Source organism: Vulpes lagopus, chromosome 10 (genome assembly GCF_018345385.1).
Source record: "Vulpes lagopus strain Blue_001 chromosome 10, ASM1834538v1, whole genome shotgun sequence".
In the NCBI taxonomy this organism is placed as follows: domain Eukaryota; kingdom Metazoa; phylum Chordata; class Mammalia; order Carnivora; family Canidae; genus Vulpes; species Vulpes lagopus.
The window spans coordinates 107906899-107927918 of NC_054833.1; the positions used below are offsets into that span (position 1 = coordinate 107906899).

Here is a 21020-nt window from a genome sequence, read left to right on the forward strand (position 1 = left end):
CAGAAAACAACTCACCACCTGGCCAGGTAACCAAGCGAATTCTCCTGATGAATTTTCATTGAAATCAAGTGCCCAGAATGGCCACCCCAGTTGGCAAGGCAAAACTGCAAGACCTCCCTCCTTACCAAGCACTTGCACAGGGCTCACACTGGCACAGCACATTTCCCACTTGTGTTATAACAGATCTTTTATCCCTTGCTGGCACACAGGGAAATGAGGGTGTGAAAAAGACCAACTGCAGAGTCATGTGGAGAAGGACATGGGGTTTTGCTACCTAGCCCAATACCCCAATACCTGGTGTTTAACATGTACAACACAGAGACGTACATCTGTGCAGCACAGGGTGGGGGGTGGTGGAGCGGGCATCAGGGCCCTGACCCTGAGGTCACCTACTTTTCTATTAGGAACTCAGGTCCTTGTTCAAATATTTATCAGGCACTTACTATATGTTGGCACTATGGATTCAGCCTCATTCAGATAAATGAGGCCCCTGGCCTCAAGGTTCTCACAACCTCAGCCCTGTAGCATTAGCCCTGAGAGGTCATGAAGCAAGAACAGGGCTGACCAGGTGGGATGCCAGAAGCAGCTCAGAACTCCATCCCTAAGTGAAGGGAGAAAGAATTCAGGACAGGATAGGGTAGGGCCAGATACAGGAAGCAACAGCTGACACCTCAGCCAAAAGGAAATAGATATGGGGGGGAGGGGGTATATGTGGTGTGTGTGTGTGTGTGTGTGTGTGTGTGTTTGTGAATCCTGGCCAGGTTCGGCGAGTGGCCAAGGCTGGCTGAGCACCAAGAAGGTCTAAAGAAATTCATGGGCCACACCAGGGCCTCTCCTGAAGGCCTGATGCATTGCTCTTGGCCTTAGCAGTGCAGCTCCTGCGCCAGCCTTGGGCCAGAGGTTCAGTAGCATGGGCTCCAAATGAATGAGAATGGTACCACAATGCCAACACCTGCTAGTCCCACAAGTGCTGTCTACAGCCATCTGTAGCTTTATGGCACATGCTAACCAGGGCAAAGGCAGCGGAGAGCCCAGCACTGAGCCAGGCTCTGCCACAGTTTGCTGCAAGATCCTAGGCAGACCACTTCTCCTCTGGTCTCAGTTCTGGATCTGTAAAACCCTTCTGCCCTGTGTCAGACTACCTGGGGGAGTCCTGCCTGTGGAGCGTGGCTCTTCCTGCATGGGCTGAGCTCTGGGTAAAGGTTGTCTAGGCCATTCATCTTCTCCCATCAGAGAAACAACTCCCTCGAGGCCTCTGTGGCTCATGGAAGACTCAGCCAACACAGGGCACTCAGAGTCTTCCTTTGAAAGCAGCCTATTTTATCCATGTGGCCCTGAGTGACCAAGGCCAGCTAGCTGGGAAGAGAACAGAGAAAGGAAACCCAGACCAGAGACATGTGTGCCCTCAGAGAACATTCAGTTTCTTCCCCCAGACCACAGGGCTCAGTACCACCAGGCTCCCTGCTGTTTTTGAGAGGGAGAGAGGAGTTTGAACCAGATAGTCTCTGTGGCTTCTGGCCAAGGGACTGCCCTGCTCTGTGCCTCAGTTTCCCCACTTGCAAGTGGCTGGGTTGTGAGGATTCAATAAGCATATGTGTTAAATAAGTGTCACATAACAAACACCCTACAAATGTAACTTGCTTTCCTTGTAACCATACCACCATGTCCCCTCAAGCAGGGCAAGCAGCTGCTCTGCTCTTTGTTTATCATAAGACAAATTCAGAATCTGCCCCCCAGGCTCTGGGTGAATCAGTTAATAAATGACTGCAAAAATGTGTAGCTACATTATAAATAAACAAGAATGTGGGTGTTCCCTACTGCTTCCTTTTTGTTGTTTTTTTAAGCAAACTTTACTAATATCTGTACAGACCCCAGTATTTTAGAAAATTTCAGTGGCTAGGGATAGCAAAAAATTATGTTAGCCCAAATAACTTTTAAAAAGAAGAAGAGAGAGGGATCCCTGGGTGGCGCAGCGGTTTGGCGCCTGCCTTTGGCCCGGGGCGTGATCCTGGAGACCCGGGATCGAATCCCACGTCAGGCTCCCGGTGCATGGAGCCTGCTTCTCCCTCTGCCTGTGTCTCTGCCTCTCTCTCTCTGTGTGACTATCATACATAAATAAAAATTTAAAAAAAAAAAAAAAGAAGAAGAGAGATATTTTAATTAATTAATTAATTAATTAATTAATTAATATAAAAAGAAGAAGGTCTCCTGTGTGGCTCAGTCAGTTAAGTGTCCAACTCTTGATTTCAGCTCAGATCATGATCTCAGGGTCTTGAGATCAAGCCTGGAATTGGGCTCCATGCTGAATACAGATGCTGCTTGAGATTCTCTCTCCCTCACCCCCTCCCTGCTTGCACATTGTGCACCATGTGCTCTTTCTCTCTCTCTCTCTCTCTCTCAAATAGATAAAATCTTTTATAAAAAGAAGGAGAAGAAAAAGAAGAAACAAAATTGACATGGAATTTATTTTTAGAAATGCCTTTTTGGGGGCCAATATTTTAAAACAGCAAGAATATTCACACACACACAGGATTTTTCTTACAAAGTCTTTAGCTACGCAATCTCAGGAAATCCTAGAACTTCAAATTTTCCATTCTGACTCAAATCCAATTTTAGTTCACTTTGAAAGTGCCTTCTACTCGTATTGAACAAAATATGAAATTACTTTTTATTCTCAATATTTGTTAAGAAAATAGTCTTACAATTTTTTTTAGTCTTACAATTTTAAAAACAATTTTGTTCAGAAATATTTCAAAACTAGCTTTTACACTATTTCTTATCGTGCCTTACCATTATTACGGTTGGAGTATAGTTTTGTTAGTCAAAATTCCCTTATTTTTCTGGTGATTATCATGGTGATTTTGTATTTCACAAGATTAGACAAAGAACCACACAATGGATTAACCAAATAGAGCTATAGCTGGCTTAGTCTCTAGAAGGAGTTTCCATCCTTTTCCATCAAATAGTTTTAGATATTATTTTGGTACCTAAAGGCTTAACCATAGTAAACAAAAAATACTCTTACATTATTAAAGCAAAGAGAACCAAGAGAAGAATTAGGTTAAGTGGCTAAAGCCATTGAGGACAAAAGGAAGAATGCAAGCTCCAAACAGACACAGACTTAACAATTTGGGGATTTCTCTGCAAAAACATGACACCCATGTCAATAAAACTCAATACAGTCACAGTGGGTTCTCCAGCTAATCAAGAGTGTACCAGGCAAGGAGAACTTGGCATCTGGGTCTGAGGGGTGTGGCCTGAGGGGCTGGCTCCATGGACAAGCAACCAGTACAGTTGTACTGGGCCCTGTACTCAGGATTTAATGCTCGATTGTGGCCACTTCAAAGCCCCCAATAATTTTATCTTTGAGTTGATATTTTGTAAACAAAGTCTGATGGGACAACAGAATACACACCAAGGGCTAGGCACCTTGGATTCCCCCAGTGCCACCCCCCGCCCCGGGACAGGTTCTCTGCTCTGCCCACCATCCTCCTCCAGTGGCCGCATCAGCCCTGGAAGGTCATGTTGGGTGTGTGCACCACACTATACCATGGGGCCCCAGGCACTGTGAACAACTCTTGTGCCTGAGGAAGAGCAACATTAAACACCGATTTAGAAACACCACTACAGACAAGGGAGAGAGAAACTGCAAAACAAAACAAAAAAAGCTTTTTCCTGCTTTTTGAACAAGGGGCCCCACTTCCCACAATTTATGTAACTAGCTTGGCAACAGGCACTTTATAGGAGTAAGTTCCAATCCTGGAAAAGGTGAAAATAGCTTCAATGTGGAGCACGGGGACTTCGCCCAGTAGGGCTTAAGCAAGAAGTCTGCCAAAAAGCACAGAGAGCCCAGGCAAAGCTGGAAAGCAGACACTGGGGTCTGGTATCATATCCACATGGCCATGTAGGGTGTTCCAGCAGCAGGTAGCTGCCTGGGAGCAAAGAGAAGTCAATGGCTAGATTGGGGCAGATGGGGTTTTCATTTTTACTTTTGGTATCAAATGTTGGGGACTATTATGCAAGCCAGTGGGAGTACACATTGACACAACCTTTGGGAAGCAACTTCACATCCACTGTAAAGTCCCAGATGCACACACACTCTAGAGAAATTCTGCACGTATGCACAGGGGACCAGTATGAGAGTGCTACAGATCATTGTGGGAAATATTTTTTAAAAATAGGAATAAGCTTAATGTTTATCGGGAGAGTAGATACAGTAGTATGTCCACATGATGGAATACTTTGGAACAACAAAGATGAATAATTAGAGCTACATGTGTCAACAAAGAAAACTCTTGACTATAACATGAAGCAGTACAATAAATTACCTTCTTTGGGCATAAAACCGTCATGTGTGTCAGCTCTATGTCCCCCATGTTGGCTAAATCCTGGATGAGGGAATGGAATGGCTTCTTATAGTTGAATATCAGTTACCTCTAAGACCTACTTCATCCAATCCACCAAGGGTTCAATGGCAAATTTCCATCGTTAGAAATTTACTCCTTGGTGTCAAGGCTATGTGCTGTGTTAGAGATCAAAGAGACCCGATGGTTTCCAGATCTACAGAACTCTGCTGGGCAGCCACTGGCCACAGCCCAAATCCCTTATCATTAAAAAGCTCATGGAAGGAAGCTGAGATAGAAAGGCTGAGAAGCTGAGTCAAGGACAGAATTTCAGGGTATACCAGTGTTGAAGGATTGGTTAGATGAAGAGAGGTCAGTGGAAGCAGGTAGAAAGCATTAGGGGACAAGAAAGGCCAAAGAAACAAGAGTGTTAAGGGGGAGTTATGGAAACTGATCACATATCACAGGGATAAGGTCAGTTCTGGTGAAAAAGATGTCATTTAATAACTCGACAATTCAGAAGCTGCTGGTGACTTTAGCAAGGGCAATTTTGGTAAGATGATGGTGATAGAACCCAACTTTGTGGGGGATGAAAGAAGATGGGGAAATGGAGGCACAAAATGTGGGCTACTTGCAAGAAGTTTATTTATAAAGGGTGGGGTGGAAACTGCCTGGGAAGAGAAAGTAAAGGTAAGGACACATGTCCAGAATGAGAAAGAATTATGCTTGCAAGGTGAAGGAAAGGAAACAGACACAGAGGAAGGATTAGACAATCTGAGAAAGAGGGTGATTTATTGTACTGGATTTTGGAAGAGGCAAGAGAGGATAGGAGGGGGGCACCTAGAAGGATTTGTCTTGGAAATGCCATGTGGATCCTTTTAGAAGCAGGGAAGAGAGGAATTGAGAACCTGATAGGCTTCACTGTCCTGAAGCAGTAGAAGTTGAAGTCATTGGTGATAAAGACAGTGGTGGGGTGGACAATTTGAGGAGAGTTGGACAAACAGGAAACAGGCTCCATAGGGGAGTGGAATTAGTGTCTGGCCAGGTATGAATAAAAGGAGGGGCAAAGAGCTAGCTGAACTGGAAACCACATCTCTGCAGTGGTGCAAATTTTCTTTTGTTCCAGTAGAATTTAACAGCTCTGAAGTCCTTCAGACAAGATGGGAAACTGGATTATTCCAGGCTGGGGTAGACAGGGAGGGTACAGCTAGACACGGGGCTTAAGGCCATGGAGAATGCTGGGTAGATGATAGCAGCTCTGGGAACAGCTGGCGTTGGCAGATAATAGAGACTTTTCCAGTTTTCTTTCTTTCTTTTATTTTTTTCTTTAAATATTTTATTTTTAAGTAATCTCTACACCCAACATGGGGCTCGAACTCATAACCCTAAGATCAAGAATGGCATGCTCTATCGACTGAGCCAGCCAGGCGGCCCTCCAGTTTTGTTTTATAGAAGAGAAAATAATCTGTTGTAACTTAAAAGATAGTAATTAGAAAAGCCATTCAAACGACTGGAGTTGATGTTTTCAACATCAAAGTAGCGACACACACCCCACCTTGCTTTTGCATCAGTGACCAGAGTCAAATGCCTCTACGGGCACATGCCGCATCTCTTGGCCTTATGTCCACCCCACAAACTCAGAGGTGACAACAGGCTGAGATTCTTACCTTTACTTCCCACCCCTGTGCAGGTGACTGGTGCTGAAAGTGCTTAGAAAGATAAGTTTACAATTTCCTAAAATGCAGTAATTTGGTCAACTTGATGAACTATTATTGGATAAGCAGGATGAACCCTGTTATGTCTAGTCATTGCTTTTTTTTTTTTTAATTTTTTTTTTAATTTTTATTTATTTATGACAGTCACAGAGAGAGAGAGAGAGGCAGAGACACAGGCAGAGGGAGAAGCAGGCTCCATGCACCGGGAGCCCGACGTGGGATTCGATCCCGGGTCTCCAGGATCGCGCCCTGGGCCAAAGGCAGGCGCCAAACCGCTGCGCCACCCAGGGATCCCCTAGTCATTGCTTTTTGAATAGAAATCATGCTGCTGAAGACTGCAGCAGTTTTATCAGCCTCTTAAACATCTTCAAGCAACTTTATCCATTTTTCAGAATTTAGAGATAGACTTTTTGTGCTTTATAATTTTTAACTCATTCTCAGCTGGTTACTCCTACTCTGCACTGTTTATACTCATAAAAATCAGAATTACTTAAATATTCAACAATAGGATTTGTTTTTAGTTCCCTTTTTTCTTATGAGAAAAACAATGTATGTTCATGCTGGAAAAATGTAAAACTACAGATAGGTAAAAGGAGAACTGGAAGCTAGTGAATATGCAAGAACATGTCTTCCAGCTCCTTCTCTAACCTATATACAGTGGGTTCACACCATATTTACTTTTTTTTCAACCACCTATAATTGCCTTAAGGAATCCAGCTCTCAGGGCTCAAGTGCCCTATCCACCTGCCTGCCCTGTACCTCAGGGAAAGAGTTTTGGAAGAAAGAGTAGAGGGTGCCTTGAGCTTAACCTAAGGAGAAGAAAGACACCATGGGCTCTCCCTGGAAGGTGAAATGGCCACATCTGCTCCAGGGACCACAATGCCCTCACTGAACAATCATGTTAACAACCCCCCTGGACATCTGTGAATAATCTACAACCTTGTAATTTGTGCTTTTGGAGAGTTCCACAAAGCTGTGGTGGGTCCCTCAACCAGGGATACTCAACACATGGATGAGTGGAGACAGTGAAACTTGAGCCTGAGCCATAACACAGTAGGAACAGAGTTCAAAAGACTGAACAAGCTAAAAATGCCAACCACCACCCTGAATGGTTGTTATCCTGAAATAACATAGCAAGTGGGCCCTTGTCTGCATGGAGAATCCCAGGGTACTCCCATTTGTCCTGTTCAGGAATGAGGAGAGTGCCCCAGGCCCCCAGAGGTGCTGCCTTCTTCTGCCCACTATGGGAGTCCTGGGAGCCCTGTACTTTCGGCCTTAAGTATAAGAAGACAGAGCAGGGAGAGTTTCTTTAATGCCCCCAGGACACAGCAATGGGCCACATTCCCCATGAAATTTCTAAGAAATTGATGGGCCTCAGGGGGCTGCATGGTATATGGAGACAGCAGAAGCCCACACAGACTAGGATTTTCATTTTGGCTCTGACCCATTCCAGACCTTGAGAAATTATCTAACTTCTCTGATTCTCCACTTACTGGCCTATAATATAGGGATTCTTGTAAGGTCAGAGGATTAAACTGAGACTATGTAGGTAAAACACCTGGCACCTTAGCTGGCATATAGGTGGTGCCCAGTAGAGTATTAATTTCTTTTATTTTTAATTTTTTTATTTTAAATATTTTATTTTTTTATTTGACAGAGAGAGAGAGAGAGAGAGAGAGAGAGCACAAGCAGGTGGAGCTGCAGCAATAGAGGGAGAAGCAGACTCCCTACTAAGCAGGGAACCCGATGTGGGGCTCAATCCCAGGACCCTGGGATTATGACCTGTGCCAAAGGCAGACACTTGACCAACGGAGCCACCCAGGTGTCTGAGTATTCATTTCTTTACCTCCCAGCCCAGTGGTCCCATCATGTCTTTTCAGACTTTCTACAACCTGAGCAAGAATATTATGGATATTGAGGTGAACATTTATTCATTCAGCCAACATTTACATAAAGTGCTTGTATACCTAACACTCTGGAACATCAATTTCATTTAAGAATTTTTAAAATATTATTTTATGGGCATATGGGTGGCTCAGTCAGTTAAGCATCTGCCTTTGGCTCAGGTCATGATCTCGAGGTCCTGGGATCAAGTTCCACATTGGGCTCTCTGATCAGCAGGACGTCTGCTTCTCCCTCTCTCCCTCTCTGTCTGTCCTCTCCCCTTCTCTTTCTCTCTCTTTCTCTCTCTCAAATAAATAAATAAAATCTTTAAATATATATATATTATTTTAATAGTAAGACAAATATGGAAGAAAATATAAAATTTGTATAAAAGTTTAAAGAAAATCCTAAGTCATTAGGGCCATGCTCCAGACCTCCCAGGAATCCCATACAGGGTGGCTTGAAGATGCCAAGGACATGACCTCAGGTGCACTTCACACACATGTCTACCTTTTCCTGCTGTGAGTCATAAACCAGAAGTGACAAGGCCTCTCCCTAGAAAATCCATGTAGAAGAAAACTGGTGTCGAAGACAAACCAGGCAATTACCCAGTGAGTCCTCGTGCTTACCACCCTCATTGTCCCCAGAGCCTTGCTTGCACGGTCTGTGTTTCTGACTTCGAGCTATCCCCAGGCAGACTCTCCCAAGATTATATTCAATTCTGAGGAAAAGACACTTCTGTTTCTAGGAAAACTTGGTGAAATTTGTCACATTTGGGATGTTCAGCCAGGTCAAAGTTGTTTTCCTTACTCCCTCCCAGTATGGCCTTCTGCTACTTCTTGGGTCATCTTCTAAGGTCAGATTCTGGGATGTGAACCGGGGGTGACCCTATCCATTTGTCAACTGTGTCTTGTTGGAGGCTCACATCTGTTGCTGCTCTTAGCACAGGTGGACCTGGGCCGGAACCAGATCTCCTACATTCACTTTTTCATCAGAAAAATAGGGCTCCTTCCCTGAACCAATAACCATGTTAACTAATTTCACTATTTTTTTAAAAAAATTATTTAAGATTTATTTATTTGAGAAAGAGAGAGAGAAAGAGATTGAGAGAGAAAGCACGAACAGAGGGAAGAAGCAGAGGGAGAGGGAGAAGCAGGCTGCCTGCTGAGCAGGGAGCCCGACACTGGGGCCCGATCCTGGGGTCATGACCTAAGCCGTAAAGCAGACACTGAACAGACTGAGCCACCCAGGCACCCCTCAGTATTTGATATAAACAGAGAAATGGTAACAGGGATCACCTCTGAGTGATAGAACTATAAATAGTTTCTATATTCATCATTTTTATTATCCATGTTTTCATTTTTAACAATGAACATTTATTGTATGTAAACAAAGAGAAAAACATAAGGACAACAATCCTCTCACTTAGCTTTTTCTTAATGAATTCACATTCTGAATTCAAGCTCAACATTCAAGACAAAAAGCCACGGAATGTTTTTCCAAAAGATAGGAAAGTAGAAATCCAATAATTCCTGCATATTGCCCTTTACCAGGCTGAACCAATTTCCAGTTTATACTTAAGTTTACAAGAACAAACCAAATTGTTTTTGAAGCAGAGTTATTTATCCAACGTACTTTACATACGGCTAAGGTTACCTTCTTATGAATCAAGATCACAACAAAACTAGAAAAATTGCCGGTGAGGTAATGGAAAAAGAAATTCAAACCCATGCACTTGGGAGATCACATTATTCTCCAAAACAACTTAGTAACCCGAGGAAGTGACACCAGAGGTAGAACTTAACTAATTCATTTAACAAATATTTGAATATTTACTATGCTCCAGGCACAATTCTAGGCACCTGGAGATACAAACAGAAAACAAAACTAGCAAAAATTGCCACCCTCATGAAGCCTGGCTTCCAGACAGGGGGACAGAAGATTCCCATTCAGCAGTACAATCCTTAACACTATATTGATATTATTTCTACTGTTTAGACTGTTTTCCTAACATTTTTCTTAGAGAAGAACTTTCTACCAAGTCCTTTTTTTTTTTTTAAGATTTTATTTATTTATTCATAGACACAGAGAGAGAGGCAGAGACACAGGCAGAAGGAGAAGCAGGCTCCATGCAGGGAGCCCGACGCGGGACTCAATCCCGGGTCTCCAGGATCACACCCCAGGCTGCAGGCGGCACCAAACCACTGTGCCACCGGGGCTGCCCACCAAGTCCTTTTTTAAGACTTGTGGCTAGGTTCACTATTTCTTGCCATAACCTTTTTTTTTTTTTAAAGATTTTATTTATTTATCCATGAGAGACATAGAGAGATGCAGAGAAAGAGGCAGAGACACAAGCAGAGGAAGAAGCAGGTCCCATGCAGGGAGCCTGACATGGGACTCGATCCCGGGTCTCCAGGATCATGACCCGGGCTGAAAGCAGGTGCTAAACCACTGAGCCACCCGGGCTGCCCCTTCTTGCCATGACCTTGCCAGTAGTGGGAAAGACTGCACACCAGTATCTTTGGAGTCAAAGTAATCAGAAAATTAGAGAGCTTCCCAGCCATAATAACCTTCCTAAGTGACTGTCTTAAGGATTTGGCTAATACAAACTAGTTCAGATGTTCCCAGAAGAAGCTGATGTGCCCTCAGGTATTACTAGACTAAGAGAACTGAGCTAAAAGATTGGGAGATGAGGGGTTGCTATGGTGGGCTACTGACATAAGCAGAAACAGAAGTGGTACTAACTTAGGAAGAAGCAGATTTTTAGCTCCATGTGAGGGGAAAAATTTCAATAGCCAGAGATGTTCCACAATGGAATGGGCTGAGGGAAGGGCGGTTCTCAGGCTCTGACAGTAGATGGCTAACCCAGCTCTTCCACTTACTGGCTGTGTGACCTTGGGCTAATCCTCTAATCTCTATGGGCCTCAGCTTCCTTGTCTGTAAAATAGGAATTAAAATGGTACCTTGTTCATGAAATTATGGTGAAGATTAGCAAAAGAAAGCACGGAAAGTGCCAGGGTACTACTTGACACAGAGTAACTTTGGCATTGAAAGCCAACCTAAATCAAATGATAAAGTTTAAGAACTTATTTTCTATGCTGTTTTTATAGTGGATTTTATTTTATTTGTTTTGATTTGAAAATAATATTATATATAGTCATATTTGGCAAGAGGATTAAAATTGGTGGTTATGATTTTAACATCACAAAATCAGATGCTATAGGAGGGACCTACAGCTTCCTATGAGGATTTCTCTGAACAATGCTCAGTGCTACCACATTTCAGATATGACCATAGTCCGGGTCCAATACATGACCCTTAACATCATGATCTTTGTCTTCCCTGGAGGTGCACCAGGGTATGGGCAATGGCAGAGATCAGGCCAGCGTGAGTTCTCACTGTATACTCAGATCAGGGAATGCCCTAAGGCAGGAGTACCACCCCCCATACACACACCCAACAGAGCTGATTTGGGGGTCCTCTGGAGTTCACAGCAGAAAGTCCCCAGGTAGGTTAATCTCAATGTCACAAAGCTCCCAAGGGTATGTTACTGACCACAAGAGAAGTGCCAGCCTCAGCCCCACACTGGGACACCAGGACTGATAGGTTCAGATGGCAGTATGCAAGGCAGGATTCTGGAAAGCCACAGCTAGGCTGGGCTGGAAAGCCAAGCTATAGCTCAGTGGGATGAATGGCAGCCTAAAGGTAGTATGGGATAGAATACCAACCCACTCATATCCCTCTTGTGATTCCAGGGGTGGGGAGCATATCCAGACAGGTTTCTTCTTCTACCCCAATGAGGACACCCAAGGGCAGCTACACAACCTCAAGAGACCTGCTTAACAGTCTAGCCCCATCTCCTGGCCTTGGCTGTTGGTAACTGTCCAAGGGTAGGAGAGAGAAAGCAGCCAATCTACTTATGTGTGTCCAGCAGGCCCTCTGGCAGCTTCCATCCTCATAACAGCTGCCTTTGAGTCAGAGGTCAGCCTTTAGCTGTTGAGTCAGTGTTCAGCGCACAAGTTCCTGCCATTATACCCTCCCACTGGCCAGCTTTTCAGGCATGGCTAGACCTGTCTGAACTCTCAGCAGGTACAGAGTTCAGGCGTACCTCCCCTAACACCCCTCACACCTACTAGTTAAGAATCAAAGTCCCAAACAACAATATATTGTATGTGTGTGGTGCTTAGCACTTCCAATACACTTTTCATATCCTGAATGTATTGGTTAGGATTTTTAGTCATAAGCAAAAATTACTAACTTTGGCTGACATGCGCAGCAAAGGACATAAATTAAAAGAGTGAATAGCTCACAAAATCTCCAAGAAGGTAGAAAAATCAGGCTTGGAAGCACACAGTCAGAAACAATGCCTTAAACCCCAACTCAGCAGTGGTCTAAGAAGACATCATTGTGACCACTGAATCTGGACTACCATTCCTGCCACCTATACTACAGACACCCTCATACTGGGTGCTGCCCATAAAATTGCTGTGACTGGAAACTGAGATTGTACCCATCAAATCACTAAAAGGGTTACAAAGCAGACCCTACTCCTTTGCTGTTCCTGGCTTCCAATTCAAAATTGGTGAGGACGGGCACTGAGGGGGGCACTTGACGGATGAGCATTGGGTGTTATACTATATGTGGGCAAATCGAACTCCAATAAAAAAATACACACACACACACACACACACACACAAAATTGGTGAGGTGTTGCATGAGGAGGGGGCTTGTCTGACCGGAGGAGCCAGAGCCTCAAGCTTATGCCCACACCCTAGCTGTAAAGGAAGATGATTCCACCTGATGAGGCATAGGATTCCTCAAGCACAGGAAGGAGGCTTAGCTGCCAGGCAACCAAAATGACTGACAAATGTCCAACTCAATCATCACACCAACACATGAAGTTGCCAGAATGACTCTTATTATTCCAATTTTAGACAGCAGGAATGTGACCAGTGCAGCTTCTCTATCAATATATTGATATAAAATAGAGAGAAAAGCAAAGTCTTGTTTTCAGGTTAAAAATTCAACTACAGAAGTGTGAGATAAGGAACTAAGTCTGGCAACAGGTCACTTAAAGATAGTCTTAGAATCTCAGTTAATCTTAAATTTCATATGAACCAGCTGAAGAGGCTGCTGACATACCACTGCAAAGACTTATGGGCAGGACAGTGTCTTGGCCTCTGGGCCTGCCAGACTTACCTTGGATTAAACATTCTAGTCTGGCCACATTTGCAGAGTGGGACAGCCAAGGTAGAGAGGTTCCTTAACATCTGGCAAGTGGGCTCTGCTGCTTCACGGGATAGAACTGGGGCCACGTGGGAGCCATTGGGACCCATTGCCACTTCAACACTTGTAAGGCCTGGCAAAAAGAAGACAGACTTCCCCATGAGGTTGTGAAGTCTCCATCACCAGGGATATGCAAACAGGCTAGAGAATCATCTACCAAAAATTTTAGTTGAATTAGATGATGAATGCAATTCCTTCCAACTCTAAGATGCTATAAGCCTCCAATGTGTGCTAAACATCACTTATGATCCATAAGATAGGACAATGGCCCTCCAAGAGTCTTCTAGGGACCCACTGAATTAATCAATGACCAAAAAAAAAAGGCACTTTTATTAGATACCAATTACATGTAAAAATAAAAAGAAGAATTTTATACTTTACACTAGCTAAAACAGAAAGATACCTAATGCTGGAGAGGTTGTGATAAAACTGGAACATTCATGATGGTTATTGGGTAAAATGAAGACCACTTTTTTGGAAATCAATGTGGCAAATAGTACCAAAAACCAAAATTATTTTTAATACTTTCATTCAGTAACTGTTCACTTAAGAATTTACCTTAAGGAACAATTTAAAAGGATAAGTGCTATAAACTTGGAAATATTCATTACACCATTATTAATAATAAGCAGTAAGCCTTAAATAGGGAAGAAATTAAGTATAGTATGGTTTTGATGGAATATTAGGCAATCATTACAGATGGTGTTTATAAAGAAGATTTGCTCCTTGAGGGCAAGTCCTGCATCCTGTTTACCACTTACAGATCCTGCATCCTGTTTACCACTTACAGATCCAGCTCTGCCTGGAACACAAAACAGCTCATTAGATATTTGTTGAATGAATGAGTGAATGAACAACTGAACAAATAAATTCAATCTTAGCAAGAGAAAATCCTTATTACATTTTATATTAAAAAAAGCAGCACTCAAAATTATATATAAACTATGATTTCTAGAAGATGAAAGACTTGTGTGTGTGTCCTACATGTAGACTGTAATGTGGAAAAATAAAAAGATGTTAGGATTATATACTAAGGATGATGTGTTATTCTTATCCATTTAACATGTTTCACTGAGTACCTATTATGTGTCAGGTGCTGTGCCATATGCTGTGAATAAGCAGTAAAAAAAAAAAAAAAAGTAGACAGTCTATACCTTAATGGATAGTTTATTATAGTGGGTTACTGGAGGAGTGAGGATGGGAGAGAGACAGAAAATAAACACATATGAGAATGTATAATATGTCAGATAGTGATAAGTGCTATTGGAAAAAGAAAACAAAACAGAAAGGGGGAAATAGAGAGTGCCAGAAGAGGAAAGACTGCCATTGCAGATGGGATGCCCATAAGGATATTTAGGGAAAGAGCTTCCAAGTAGAGGGAATAGCAAGTGCAAAGGCCCTGAGGCCAGAGTATAGGTGGTGTACTCAGGAACAGCAAGGAGGTCTATGTGCTGAAGCACGGGGTGCCTACGGGACAAGGCAGAGATGGATGCTACAGGAGTCAGAGTATACACGGTCCTGTGGGCCATCATAAGAACTTCAGCGTTGGCTCTCAAGACAAAGAAGCCACTAGAAGAGGTTGAGCAGAGGTGTGATATGATTTGACTCATGTTTAAAAAGAATCATTCTTTTACAAGAATATTTTAGGAGAGAGTTTAGGATAAAAGGAAGAATTTTGAACAATGAACAGATTATCATAACATTCATGAATTGATTTACAAAATATTTTCTAAGCACCCACTGTTCCCAGGGGCTGGAATAGCAAACCTACTCCAACATTACAAAGACATATCAACCATACAAAAATATTTTTAAGTAACTTTGCTTTTTTTAAAGACAAAGATTGCTCAATGCAATTAACTGATTTTGTCATTTTTCTTTAAAAATTAGGAAGATCATTTTTCTCAATAAACATTTAGATTCACATTTCATATTCTATGCCAACTCCCATAATTGTATACTGAGTTGCTGTTTGGAAAATCCTGAAGTTGGCTGCTTATTTGACTTGTCTTACAAAGCTCACATACAACACTCCTACCACGTCAATCACAACCCAACATTACTGATAGGAGACCCTTGTGGGAAGGCTGTATGTGCTGGCAAGATTATCTGAAAAACTAATAAAATCCTTGTAATCCTTTTCAAGGATGCAGAAAGGAAAATGGCTGCATTTCAAATTCATGGCATTTCAAAGGCATGAATTAAGCTCTAAACTCTACATTTAAAAAAAAATCAACACAAGTTCTCTAATTTATGTTCTAAAATGAGAAAACAAATCGTTGCTAAGAAATGAAATTTGCAAAATTCTTAAACACATTTTCTAGTTGATATGCACATACTCAAATCTACAAACTATACCAAAATATAAATTGCAGGAATCACTACATTGAACTTGGTTGATACAACTTCATCATGAAATCTAGAATTGGTTTTTGTTTTGTTAAGTTTATCCCTAGACATTCTGCGATTTAGGTATGTATAAAACTGATCATGTGTAGATGATGTTCAAATGATACTGCTAAGAAAGCTCATGGCTTTTATGAGGGTAAGAGGGCTTCTTAGCTCTCCAACATCTTGGTTTCTGTGACACTCATGTCAGAGATCTTGCACCCTATCTATTGTCCTTACCATCTGTTAAATTCCCACTCACTATTCAGTTTGACAAGGGCTACTGGGGTTCCTCTCTCCTTCATCTTTCTGGAAGACCTGCCAGTGACCTACAAAATTGCCTTCAATACCTTCCCATGATCTTCTCTGTCCACTCCAGCCAGTGCCCCTGACCAGAGTTCCTCTACCTCCGATCAGCACTGCACTCCCTGCCCTCCCACCCATCATATCTATCTTCTGCTACACTGAGAACCCCATTCCTTTCATCTGCCCACGCTATCCTGGTTTCACCTCCTTCCTCTTGGCGGACTAGTATTTCTAACTCTCTTGTCAACATTTCCAACTTCCTTGCTTTCTTATCTCCCTTGTCCAGCAAAGCCAAGACCTGGATCAGTCTCCCAAGGGGCTTCCTCCATGCATATCTCAGGACTAATAGGATGCTGAAGAAAACCTATAACCCCGCAAATTACTGCCCCTACAAATCCATCACCTCTAAGCTCAGCAGGTCTTTACCACTGCTCTGCAGTGCCTGTCGGTTGCTATTAGCTTTCTCTCCTATTTTCCACAGCAGCTAGCTTGAACATTTTCACTTTTTTTCCAAGCTTTCCATTCCAACTCATTTCCTCATGCTGAGCAGATTCCCTTGCCTCTGATATCCCATGAGAAGTAATGGCCATTAGGTATGAAGTGCCTCCATTTCCTGAGCCCACCTCCCAACCACCTACCCATTGACTATCAACCTACTTGCATCTCCAGCTCCTCCTTCCTTTATCCCTTCCCATATCAAAGGAAAAGTGGGCCCTCCTCTTACCTGAGACTCACTCTGAACCACCTCCTACCCTCTAACTGATCTCAGTTCACCTGTCAACCCTTCTCATTCCTTCATCCTCAACTATACCGCTACTGACTTTTCCCCATCAGCATTTTTGAATGTCCTAATCTCTCCCAACTTAAAACAAAATTGTCTCTCAATTCTACATTCTTTCTGGTTTTCTCCCTCTTCCTCTTCAAAACCATTCCCAAGTGTTATCTATATTGGTATTTCCCAAGGGGTTTTGGTTTTCTCTTTGATCTTCTCTAGTAAAGAATTTCATCTATTCCCATGGCTTCAATTATGATGTATATGCTCACAACTTGATAGCTTAAGATTCTTTTTCTGGATCACATCTCTCATCTCTCAAAGATGAAAGGTTCTCAGGACCTGCTTTTTTTGGTCTGAATTAGTTTTAGGGTAATAGTCCCTCTGGCTGTTTTTTCTTTGGCCATGAATCCCTAAATATTAAGGCATTCTCCTAAGCCAAACTCCAAGTCACTTAATGGACATCTTACCTGGATGTCTCCTACTCACCTCAAACCCACCTGCTCCTTAACTTTTCCTCACCTTGGGGGAAAGTTGCACCATCCATTCACCAAATTTCCCAAGGCAGACACCTGGATATCATCCTTGACTCACCACTCTCCTCTGTGCACTCAGCTCATCACTCACAAAGTCCTTTGAATATTTACCTTTGTAATACATCTCAGATCTGCCCCCTCTTTTCTATCTTCATAGATGCTGTGCTGGATCACTACAGCAGCTTCTGACCTACATCCTAGCCTCATCTTCTCCTGTCCATTCTCCACACAGGCCCTAGAACTGTTCAAAATGCAGGTCTCAAAAAAAAAAAAAAACACAAAACGAAAAAACAAAACGCATGTCTCCGTAAAAACCTTCATTATCTTTAGAATAAAGCTATATTCCTCAGCCTAGTATACTAGGCGCTTCAACACTCAGCCCTGGTTAATCACTTCAACCCTTCAACATTCTGGTTAATCCCCTCATTACTTAATTAGAAGACATATGGAATTTCACTGAGACCTTTACTTCCCCCTTTAACAAGGTAGGAGGCTAGCTTAATGTTCCCCTGGAATCCTTTATAACTCTAGCTTCCAAGCAGCTAGAATTCCATTCTCTGCTCTAAGGCCACCCTTTAAAAAAATGATAAAACAAAGGTATTGAGCATATGCCTAAGCAAAACCATACAACTAATAAGAGAGAGAACGGAAATTTGAATCCAGGCTACTCAGGACATTACCTCATGCCTGTTTATTCATAGTCAAAACAATTTCTGATAATTGAAGATGAATAGCATATGTTAAGTGCTTAATATTTGTGAAGTGCTTTACATAAGCTACCTCACTTATCTATTACAACATTGTCAAATAAGCAAACTACAGATCTGATAATGTAGTTTGTTCAAGGTCACCTAGCTAGTAAATGGGTTTGGATTCCCTATCTCCATCTTATTAGCTGCTCCCTAACACCAATATAGCATTTTACAACTGAAGAATCAGGTCCAGCCCAGCGTCACACATCTAATCAGAGGCAAAGTCAGAATTAGAACCCGGCTTTCCTTACCCTACTTGGCTGGACCAATGCTATTTTAATCCCTGCTTTCTGGAAGAATCATGGTACCCTGGCTTTTTCACTATTTGCAACAATTTCCTGAAAACTAGCATTACTCCTTAAGTGCTAAGCTGACCTTCAGAGTTTCAGCTGTGGCTACAGGCAGTTCTTTGCTAGCCTTCTGTTGATATTCTGCCAATGCTCTGTTGATGCCCACTCTGTGGCCTAGTCTTCCCCCACCTGCTTTTCTGACAACCTCTACTCTCACTGCTTCTACAGAATTAGACACTCTGTGTCAGCACAAATCCCATTTCCCCCGCCTCCTTATAGTTTTCTCATCTTCAGTAATGAGGCCTCATCTGTTTACCTAGCTCTAGTGATCTTCCCTCAGGGTTTAGCCTGGATCAAAGCCCTTTTGCCATGCCTCTTAGAGGTCCCGTTAGTGCTTCCCCCAATGCAACCCATTTTACTCCTTCAACAATCCTAGTCTTCCCTCGTGGATGTCATCAACTCAAGGATGACAGTTTCTTTTTCTCAGGATCTGTCTTTTTGCTTTGAATCAGGCTCAGGGTAATAGTCCCCCTGGTTATTTCTTCGGCCATGAATTAATTATACCCATATATTAAGGCATTCTCCCAAGAATGCTTTAGCTGAAATACACCCAAAAGTCTGGATGGGGTGACATATGAAGCATGTGTGAGATTAATTGGACCATCTGGCCAACACCAGAGCCCTGAGTGGAAAGGATTCAGAAAAAAAAAAAAAATTAGTTATCAAGATGGGACATCAGCACCAGAGCCTTATGATGCTGAGCAGAGAACTGAAGAAGGGCAGGGATCTCAGACTGTCATTACTTCATAACTGACAGGGGCAGAAGATCTTTCCCAGAAAGGGAGTGGGAGGCAGGGAATTTAGGCACAAAAAAGAAGGGCAAACAGCTAGAAATAGAGGAACATGAAGAACTGATGACATTTAGGGGAGAATTGACAAGACTTCCAAGGAATGATTGGCATGAATCTATCAATCGCTAGCGTCATAGGATTGTAAGGGCTCCCAAAGCATTCAGGCAAAATTCCAATCCACTGTATGAATGACATAAACATTTCCTCATCGCCGTGGCATCCTTCTGGTTGAATGCTTCCAGCAATGGGAAATATGCAACCTTAAGAAATGGAAGAGCATGGAGGTGTGAATAAAATTCAATTACTGTTCGATTCATTTTCAACTCAACAAATATCTAGGAAGTACCTACTACGTGCCAGACACGATAGGCACTGGACTGTAAGTATTAATAATATAGACATGGCCCCTGTTCTGTGAATCTTACAAACTAATGTGGAAAATGGATAGACACACAAACACGCAAGTAGATAGGGGAAGTAGAGGGCGCGGTTCACACACACAAGGTGGGGTACCTAATATGCAGCCAGGCATCTAGGAAGGCTTCACGGATGAGACAACGCCTAGGCTGGGGCTTGAAGAGGGCGAGCGGTTAGTCGAGTGCAAGGGTGGAGGGAACCACCGTAGCGAGAGAACACGGGTGGCTAAGGCTTCCCAGCTACCAAGAAGTTCGGGGTGGTGCAAGAACGAGGTGGTCACCACATTCAGAAGGGCTTTTAGAGCAACGTTGAGAGGAGTGTGGGCTTAATTCCATAGGCAATCGGAAGCGTGAGTAGCGCCCTCTGGCGACCCCGGGGGAGATGTTGCGGTATCGGGGGTGGTGTAGGGAGGCCAGTCTGGGAGGGGATAGACCGGGGGGAGAAGGCCTGCTTCAAGGGATATGACTAGAAGTAAAGCGCTCTTCCATGATAAATCGAGACAAAAATAAAAGGATAAACTTCAGAATGCCACACTCTGAAGCCACAGGTCTCCTCCGTCCTCTCTCACCTTTGCTCGGCAAACCAAAGGGCTCGACCTCGGTTTGCCCCATGCCCGCGGACCGCGCGGGCAGGAGGACGGATCGGATCCAAGCCCTTCTTCTCAGATAGGAAAACTGAGGCCCAAAGTCCAGTGATGGGTATCGAGAAGAAAAAAGAAAAAAAAAATCGAAACGCCCTCCCAAGAGGCTGCCCGAAGTCACGCACAACCCGACGGTCCCGCGGCCTGCCCCATTTCTCCGTCAGCAGTCCCCAACCAGCCGCCTTTGCTATGGAAACAGTTCCTCCCGCCCTCCTCAGCGCCTCGGTTGCTCCATGCACCCTGGGAAATGAAGTCCACCTTCGGTTACCTGCCTGCGGCATAAGCCCCCTCCGCGTCCTTAAAGGACTACAAGTTCCAGAAGGCTGTGCAAAAACTCCGGCAGTCTCTGGGGGATGCGGTCTTGACGGAGAGCCCGAGAAACCAGCAGGCTGGGCAGAAGAGAACGGAGTAGGCGCCCCCAATGGGCGGCCTCGTGGGCGGGGCCAAGATCGCCATTGGCTACGGCGGCGCAGGGGAGGCGGAGTCAGCGGAATGAGGCGCGGAGCTGTTCGCAGCTCCAGGTGCTGAGTCCGAGGGAGGCTCCGGACGCGAGAGCTGCGGTGGCCGCCGCCGCCGCCGCTGCCGCCGCCGCCGCCGCCGCCGCCGCCGCCGCCACCACCGCCGCCGCCGCCGCCGCCGCCGCCGCCGCCGCCGCCGCGAGAGCCACCGCGGGAAAGCCGGGCAGTGAGGAGCCCAGAGGAGCTGGTTGCGCTGCCGAGCGCTGACAGCCCTCCCTCCTCCTTGAGGTCGGTGCTGCTGGGTTCGCTTTTGTTTCACTGGGGAGGGAATGAACTGAGATATGAGGGGGCCTGGGGAGTTCATGGGACCTCTCCTCACCGC

At 43.9% G+C, this 21020-nt stretch overlaps 1 protein-coding gene across 1 annotated transcript in view; it reads left to right on the forward strand.

Annotated features, from left to right (window-relative positions):
* The first annotated feature begins 20847 nt into the window (after positions 1–20847).
* The window catches only part of SMPD3 (sphingomyelin phosphodiesterase 3), an 81533-nt gene continuing 81360 nt past the window's right edge, over positions 20848–21020 (forward strand). Inside the window, exon 1 of the mRNA XM_041771200.1 lies at positions 20848–20926. The gene's annotated coding sequence lies outside the window, so the exon portion shown is untranslated. The remainder of the gene's footprint in view (positions 20927–21020) is intronic.